The sequence below is a fragment of the Nomascus leucogenys genome, chromosome 4 (assembly GCF_006542625.1).
Source record: "Nomascus leucogenys isolate Asia chromosome 4, Asia_NLE_v1, whole genome shotgun sequence".
In the NCBI taxonomy this organism is placed as follows: domain Eukaryota; kingdom Metazoa; phylum Chordata; class Mammalia; order Primates; family Hylobatidae; genus Nomascus; species Nomascus leucogenys.
The window spans coordinates 120,254,723-120,262,240 of NC_044384.1; the positions used below are offsets into that span (position 1 = coordinate 120,254,723).

The following is a 7,518-nucleotide window of genomic DNA, read 5'->3' on the forward strand; positions in this document are numbered from 1 at the left end:
TGTTGTGGACTGCTACTTTTGTAAAATGTCCCAGTACTGTCAAATAACTACAGAGATTTCTAAATGCTGATCTTCATGTCTGCACCTCCCTCCTGGTGGGCTGGTCTCTGACAATTGGTGGACCACACCTTGAATAGCACTTTCCTAGATAATGGGGCTTTTCTGGCCCAACCCGGGCTCACAGACATAGTCATTGGGGATCGCTGACCACTTAACAAACTCTAATAATCCAATGTTTTGTTTTTATTTAACACTTTATTTAAATGAGGCCCAGGCTCCAAAACCACACCCCGGACATCCATGTAAGCAAATCGTATTGCAGGCCTCCGTGTGTTGCTCTCTGATTTCTACAGATCCTCCAGACTCTCAGAGACAAGGGCCTGGAGGCTGGTGTAAAGAACTGCCCTTAGTTTTTCCTGATACTGTTGTATAATAAAACAGCCTAATTAGCCTAGAGCCAGGGCAGCCCTGTGGGAGATTTCATACATAATCTAGAAGGAAAGCAATGACAGGCAGGCTTTTCCCACTAGGTCTCAATTCCTTTTACTAAGTTTGAAAAGCCAGGGGGAAGTGTCCAACAAGGATAGAATTCTTGCCAAGGTGAATTTCCAGCTGGCTTGAAAAAGTTTGAGCAATAATGGCTGACTCTTAAATGGGGAGTGGACAAGGTTATTAAAACTATCAGAGTGCACCTTGGGGCATTTGTAGCAGCCAGAGCGAGCTGTGAAACTATGTAGTGGAGAGGTGAGGACCCCATGCCAGGTCTGGGTGAGGAATAAATATAAGGATGCCAGGTTCCTGGGGGAAATGCTGCTTTTCAAGGGTGACACAGAATTTCTCTGATACCTCAGGCAGTGCACAGAATTTTTAGACACTGGAGAGGTTTCAGTCCTGACCAAGGAAAAAAAAAAAATCAGCGACTATTGGCTTCTGCAGACAGAAAACGGTCTTCTCATTTTGTCTTAATTTTTGAAACAACTAAAAATCGAGCAGAAATTGTTTGGAAGACTTCCTCAATGGAGTGTTCCTCTAGGCAAGGAAATGGAGTTGCTCTGGAGTTTTTTGAATAGCTACTTTTGATTTGGCAGACATAAGCCCATTATCCTTTTCTTGGGTATTTTTCTCTCCCTGTGATTAAAAAAAAAAATCCCAGAAATTTAAATATTTGAAAAGAGTTTAGAAGTCAATTAAAGGAACTATATGTTATCATTCAGTTTCAGTCTCCATGGGTACAGGTGTTTGCACCAACTTGAAGTTTAGTTCCAAAAAATGAATGTCATGTTCACGGAGATTTACAGAAGAGTAGTAGTTAAAAGCTTTGGACTTTGGAGTCATATAGACTCAGGGGTAAATTTTGACCCTGCCTTTTCCTAGCCTGGGTAAATCATTTCACCTCTCTGGATCTCTATCCCTCATGTGTAAAGTGGAGTAATGATAACACGGATGAGTGGCCCTTGTTGCCCCATTAAATGAGTTACATCAAGGAAGCCCTCAGCACGGTGCCTGGCACTCGTTACAGAATGCTTCCAATTAATGCCTGATGCTATCATTTTGTTATTCATTATTACTTTCTTGGCCAACTCGAATCCAGGGGACTCCTTACCAGTCCTGTCCTCTGTTGACACCTTGCTCATGTAATAATTGGGCTACTTCCTTGCTTTTGGTTGCCCTACTCCTTTCCGTCAGCATGTGGATTGTTTTTATTTGTTTGATTTGATGCAGGAATAAGCTTATACTGTTGTGCCAGCTGCCACGGTGGACATAGAAAATGGATTAAAAATGGCAGAAGGGGATTGATATTTATCAAAGACTCACAAAGGACACAACCTATTTAATCTCATTTAATTCTCACAGCAGCCCTGCGAGGTAGGTATATTACTCTTGTTTCACAAATAGGGAAAGGAATCCTGAGATGTTAAGTGACTTGTCTAAGCTCACACAGCAAATAGGTCGATTTGCACCCAGCTCTTTGTGTCCCCTAAGATAATGTTTGTCTTACTGCACTATACCACCTTTTTGCCTTTGATGAACTCACGAGCTAGTTAGGTGAGAGAAAATGTGCATAATGCAAGGCAGGAGACAGACTAATAGAAAGCTGTCACATACAAGTTGGAAGGGGAGTAGCAGAACACACCAGCCAGCTTGGCTGCCTTGCCTATTCCCCTTCCCTGAGGTTGTATATCCACAACCACTACTGTGTAGGTGGTGGAAAACCTGTGCTGTCTAGATCAGTGCTGAACCCTTGACAGCCAGTGGTGTCTAGATTAGTGGTGGACCCTTGACCCAACTAGGGACAAGATGATTCTCTTTATTTTGCTTAAAAATTTTTAAATTATTTATTATTTATTTATTTATTGAGACAGAGTCTCGCTCTGTCGCCCAGTCTGGACCTGAACTCCTGGGCTCAAGTGATCCTTCCATCTCAGCCTCGTAAGTAGCTGAGACTACAGACATGCCCCACCACACCAGCTCTCTCTATTCTTTAAGGACATAAAGACTATAGTTGGTGGGTGTTTGAATTGAGAGATTGCATAGGCCAGGAATAATATACTAGTCTTCTATTATTGTGTAACAAATTACCACAAATTTGGCAGATTAAAACAGTACCCATGTATTAGCTAATACCTGGCCCTGTATGGCTGGATTCTCTGCCCAGGGTCTCAGAAAGCTGAAAGGGCATTGGCTGATCTGTGTGCCTTTATCAGGGCTCTGGGGAAGAATTCTTTTTTAAGCTCTTTCAGGTTGTTAGCTGAATTCAATTTTGTGTGGTTGTAGTTGTAGGGTGGATATTCTCATTTCCTTGCTGGTTGTTGACTGGTGCTGTTCTTAGTTCCTAGAGGCCACTTGCAATCCTTGTCCTTCCTCTCTGAAGACAGTAATGGAGAATCTTCCTCCGTTGAATTCTTTTCATGCTTTTCATCTTTCTTCTCAGGGAGAGCGCAGACTCTTTTAAGGTTCACCAGATTAGGTGAACTATCTGCTTAAACCCCTTCTCTTAAGGAGAAAGTACCATACAATATAACTGAATCAAGGCAGGGAAATCCATGGTATTCATAGTCCTGGGGATTATGGAAGGCCCATGCACCAGGAGCTGGGAGTTTTGGGTGTCACTTTAGAATTCTGCCTAACACAGATGGGGTTGCCATTTGGGGAGCCATATGCAAGTAGTGCTGGGAGATCTGGAGGGGAGAAGAGAGGAAGAGGAGAGGAGAGAAGTAGAGAGAAAGGAGGAGAGAAGTGGGGAGAAAGGAGGAGGGGAGGGTGGAGGAGAAGACAATAGAAGAGAAATTTCCTTATGGAGGCTCCAAATGAGAATGTTTCCTTCCTTGCCTTTTTCAGCTTTTACAAGCCATCTAAATTCCTCCAGTCTTGGCCTCTTCCTTCATCTTCAAAGTGTGTCACTCCAGTCTTTGCTTCTGTCATCACATTGCCTTTTCTCCTGTTTTGACAAATTTCCCTCTGGCTCCCTCTTACAAATGTACTTGTGATTATATTTGGGGCCCATTGGGCTAATTCAGGATAGCACCCCTGCCTTAAAATCCTTAACTTAATCACATCTGCAAAGTCCCTGCGAGTTAACATTTACAGGTTCCAGGGATTTTGACCTGGATATCTTAGTGGGGGTAGGGGCAGGGTGTGCAGGTGGGAGAATTATTCAGCTCACAAAAGTACATGTGGACTCTTCAGCCCCATGGCTCAAGTTCAAATCTCAACCCTGCTGTTCACTAGCAACATGACCTCAGACAAATTATTAATACTTAGCCTTTCTGTATCTCAGTTTCATTATCCCTTAAGTGGGGATAATTATAATAATATATGCATTGATTATTTTTGTGAGGATTAAGGGAGGAAATTAATGAAAAGTGCTTATCCTAGAGCACAATAAACATTTAGTAAATATTGGTGATTTACTGATTACATAGTTTTCACTGATGTTATTTACAGCCTATGCTGCATATTTGTTGTTTTAGCCTGCCAACATCCATTTTCTTCTGCTGCTGCTAATAGCGCCTCTGTTTTTCTTGGAGAACTTCCTTTACCTCACTCTCAGTTCATATGGTTTAGGCAGGGCTGAATTCAGTACTAGCCCCAGGACTGTGAGTGGGAACCAGGTCTAAACCCACCAATATAATTTCCTTGCCTCGGTCCCAGGAATTGGTTCAATGATGCATGTATGAGCTAAATTGGTCCAAGTAGTGTGACTCTCTGGCTTTTCCAGGAGCAACTAGAAAAGGAATATTTTCATGGAGTTGCTGAAAGCAGAGTGTGTGAAGCTACAGCTACTGGCAGTCTTTTTTATCTTTAAAGTTTTCCACACTGTAGAGCCAACCTGGAAGATGAGAAGCAGAATTAAGGGAAGGAGAGAGACCCCTGAAGTTTGAGGTTAAGCTTCAAATACAGCTGGTCCTGAAATCAGCACTTTTGCGGTCTGTCCAGTTATGTGAGCCAACAAAGTTCCCTTCGTCAGTAAGAAGAGAACTTTCATCTGAAGGATTTCCAGAGTCACGGGATTGGGAGATCCTTTCCTTCTCTTTGAGTGGAGACAGAGATTTATTGGCCATTTCTAGGGTTCGGCCAGCTTGTAAGAACCCAGAAGCCCCAGCCATGAGTGCATAGCCCCAGAATATTATTACTTAGGTACAGTAAAGTCCCGAATGTTCCCTGTCACCCTTGCACAATAATGGTGATAACAATGATGGTATCTATTGAATGCCTCCCATGTGCCATCCATATGGATTTTTCATCCTTTCTAGTACTTGCAACAGCACTCCAAGGGAAAGATTATTTTGCAGATGGGAAATGGAAGCACCGGGAAGTAAATTTTCCACGGCCAAATAGTGAATGCTCAGCAAAAGCAGGGGTCAGTCATGGGGCTTTCTGGATTCAGAGCCTGTCCCTACACTGCTGCAATAACTCCCACAGCCAATCTGGGAGAAGTCCCTACAATCAGGAATCAAGTGATTCTGTTTGCAATAGCCACAGCCACTGGGCCTTTCTTCCTGGAGGGTGGGATTCTCCTCTTGTTCTGTACCTTGTTTCTCAGAAGAGGCTGTAGACACATAGACTCTAAAAGCCTCCTCTATCTGACTGGGTTCATCGAGCATTCTGTCCTTCCCCATTTTCCAGTGTTTTATTTAAACCTCTTCATGTGTTGGATTTGTGTCTAGAGGATTTTCTTTAGTGTTCAAATTAGGCATTATATGCTCTTGGGAATTATATACGCACTAGATTTACCATTCTTTTACAGGAATACGTCGAAACTGAGAAGTGAGACACAACATAAAGCAAATAGAAAGTAGTTACCACCTTTTGAGCTGTCATATTCCAAAACAGATAATAACAGCAGTGGGCCAGTGAATAAAAAGCATGAATACGCACACACACATATATGTAAGGATAAAACATTGTCTTGTGATGACAAACAAAGGTTGGACATGAGATATATTTGGATCTGAGCTTTATGCCCACTACTTTCAAACTTTAGACAAATTACTTGATCATTTACCTCTCAGGCCCCTCAACTAAAAATTGGGATGATAAAAATTCCTCATAGGGTCACTGTGAGGATTGCAGCTATTATGTGGGAGAAAATGAGAGCAACAGCAAGCAAGAGAGTCATAGAGAGTCATAATAAATGCTACCCGCTTGCGTTTTGCTAATGCTAGTTTGATATGTGTCCTGTTATTAATAAAAGTGTCCAAATAGGTAACACCTAACTTTCCAACATCTTCTTTTAGTCCCTATTTTAAAATTTTAATTTATAAATTTAAATATTTCTGTTCTCACTCTCATTTTCTCTCATTTCCATTTTTCTTCGCATCTACCTCACCCATCTCTCTAGACTTGCTTTCTTTACTTTCCCATGCATATAGCTACAGAGTTGTCCCACATCTCCTGAGTTTCCAAGTCCTCAGTTCAGAAGCGTCACTTGTAACTCTGCATCCCAATTCCAAGATCCTGGAATAGGGATTGACAGGTCCAACTGTCCAGTTAATAATGACTGGAAAGTAGGGTCAGGTCAGTAGAGGCAGGGCTTCAAAAACACACTGATTTCCTGGCAGTTCTCAGAAAAAGAGAATCAGGGTGTGTCAATACTATATAAAGATTTCAGAGAGCCATAAAAGTTGGCAAATGAATGGATATGAGATTTGTGTGAAATCTGTCAAAACACTTGACAGCAATTTTTTGCCGCCTTCTCTCTGCTGAAACCAGGGGCCACCTGGACTTCAGCTCTGATTCTTGTACCAGCAGTGGGTCTTGCTCTCCTATGGGCTGGCGGCCGAGGTCAAGAACTGGCTCCTGTCCAAATATGACCCCCAGAAGGAGGCAGAGCTCCACAGCTGAATGGAGGGACTCATCGGCCTCTCCATCGGCCCCAACTTCCAGAAGGGCCTGAAGGACGGGATTATGTTATGCACACTCATGAACAAGCTGCAGCCGGGCTCAGTCCCCAAGATCAACTGCTCCATGAGAACTGGCACCAGCTAGAAAACCTCTCCAACTTCATCAAGGCCATGGTCAGCTACGGCATGAACCCTATGGACCTGTTTGAGGCCAACAACCTCTTTGAGAGTGGGAACATGATGCAAGTGCAGGTGTCTCTTCTTACCCTGGCGGGGAAGGCCAAGACTAAGGGGCTGCAGAATGGGGTGGACATCGGCATCAAGTACTGGGAGAAGCAGGAGCAGAACTTTGACGATGCCACCATGAAGGCTGGCCAGTGCGTCATCGGGCTGCAGAAGGGTGCCAATAAATGCGCCAACCAGTCAGGGATGACCGTGTCCACACAAGGAGGCATCTCTATGACCCCAAGAACCACATCCTGCCCCCCTAGGGACCACTCGACCATCAGCCTCCAGATGGTTACAAAGAAGTGTGCCAGCCAGGTGGGCATGACAGCTCCTGGGACCCAGTGGCACATCTATGACACCAAACTGGGAACCAACAAGTGTGACAACTCCTCCATGTCCCTGCAGACGGGCTACCCTCAGGACGCCCACCACAGCAGCCAGGTCTTTGGCCTGGGCCGGCAGATACACGACTCCATGCACTGCCTGCAAGACACAGTGGCTGACAGGGCTCCCTCGGGCACCGGGGACTGTCCGGGCTCGGGGAAGACCCCTGAACATCCCCCTTACTACCAGGAGGAGGCCAGCTACTGAGGCTCCCAGCATGCTCTCACCCCACCTCGTCTCCCCGTCTGGGTTTTGGTGTTTTTCTGTATTTTCTTTTTTTTTTTCTTAACCTGTTCTGTGCTGCCAATCAACCGAGAGTCTGTGAGTGGTGGCATGGGATCAGGCAGCAGGGCTTTTTCCCCCTTGCCTTGGTCCTTCACAGGACTGAGCACCGGGCTGTGGGGTGTAAGGTCAAGGTTGTATTCCGATACGTGTAGGGTGAAGGTCCCTGCTGGCACATCCAGGCTGTGGGCCGAGCTGTGCTGGGGAGAAGAGACCTGGGCTTGGAGAGAGCTTCTTCCCGAAGGTTTCCAGTTGCCTCACCTCTTGCCCCTTTTGTCAG

General features: G+C 44.6%; 1 pseudogene; it reads left to right on the plus strand.

The window, feature by feature from the left end:
• LOC100589892 overlaps nt 1-7,163 on the plus strand; it is a 50,780-nt pseudogene extending 43,617 nt beyond the window's left edge.
• Nucleotides 7,164-7,518: the final 355 nt, after the last annotated feature.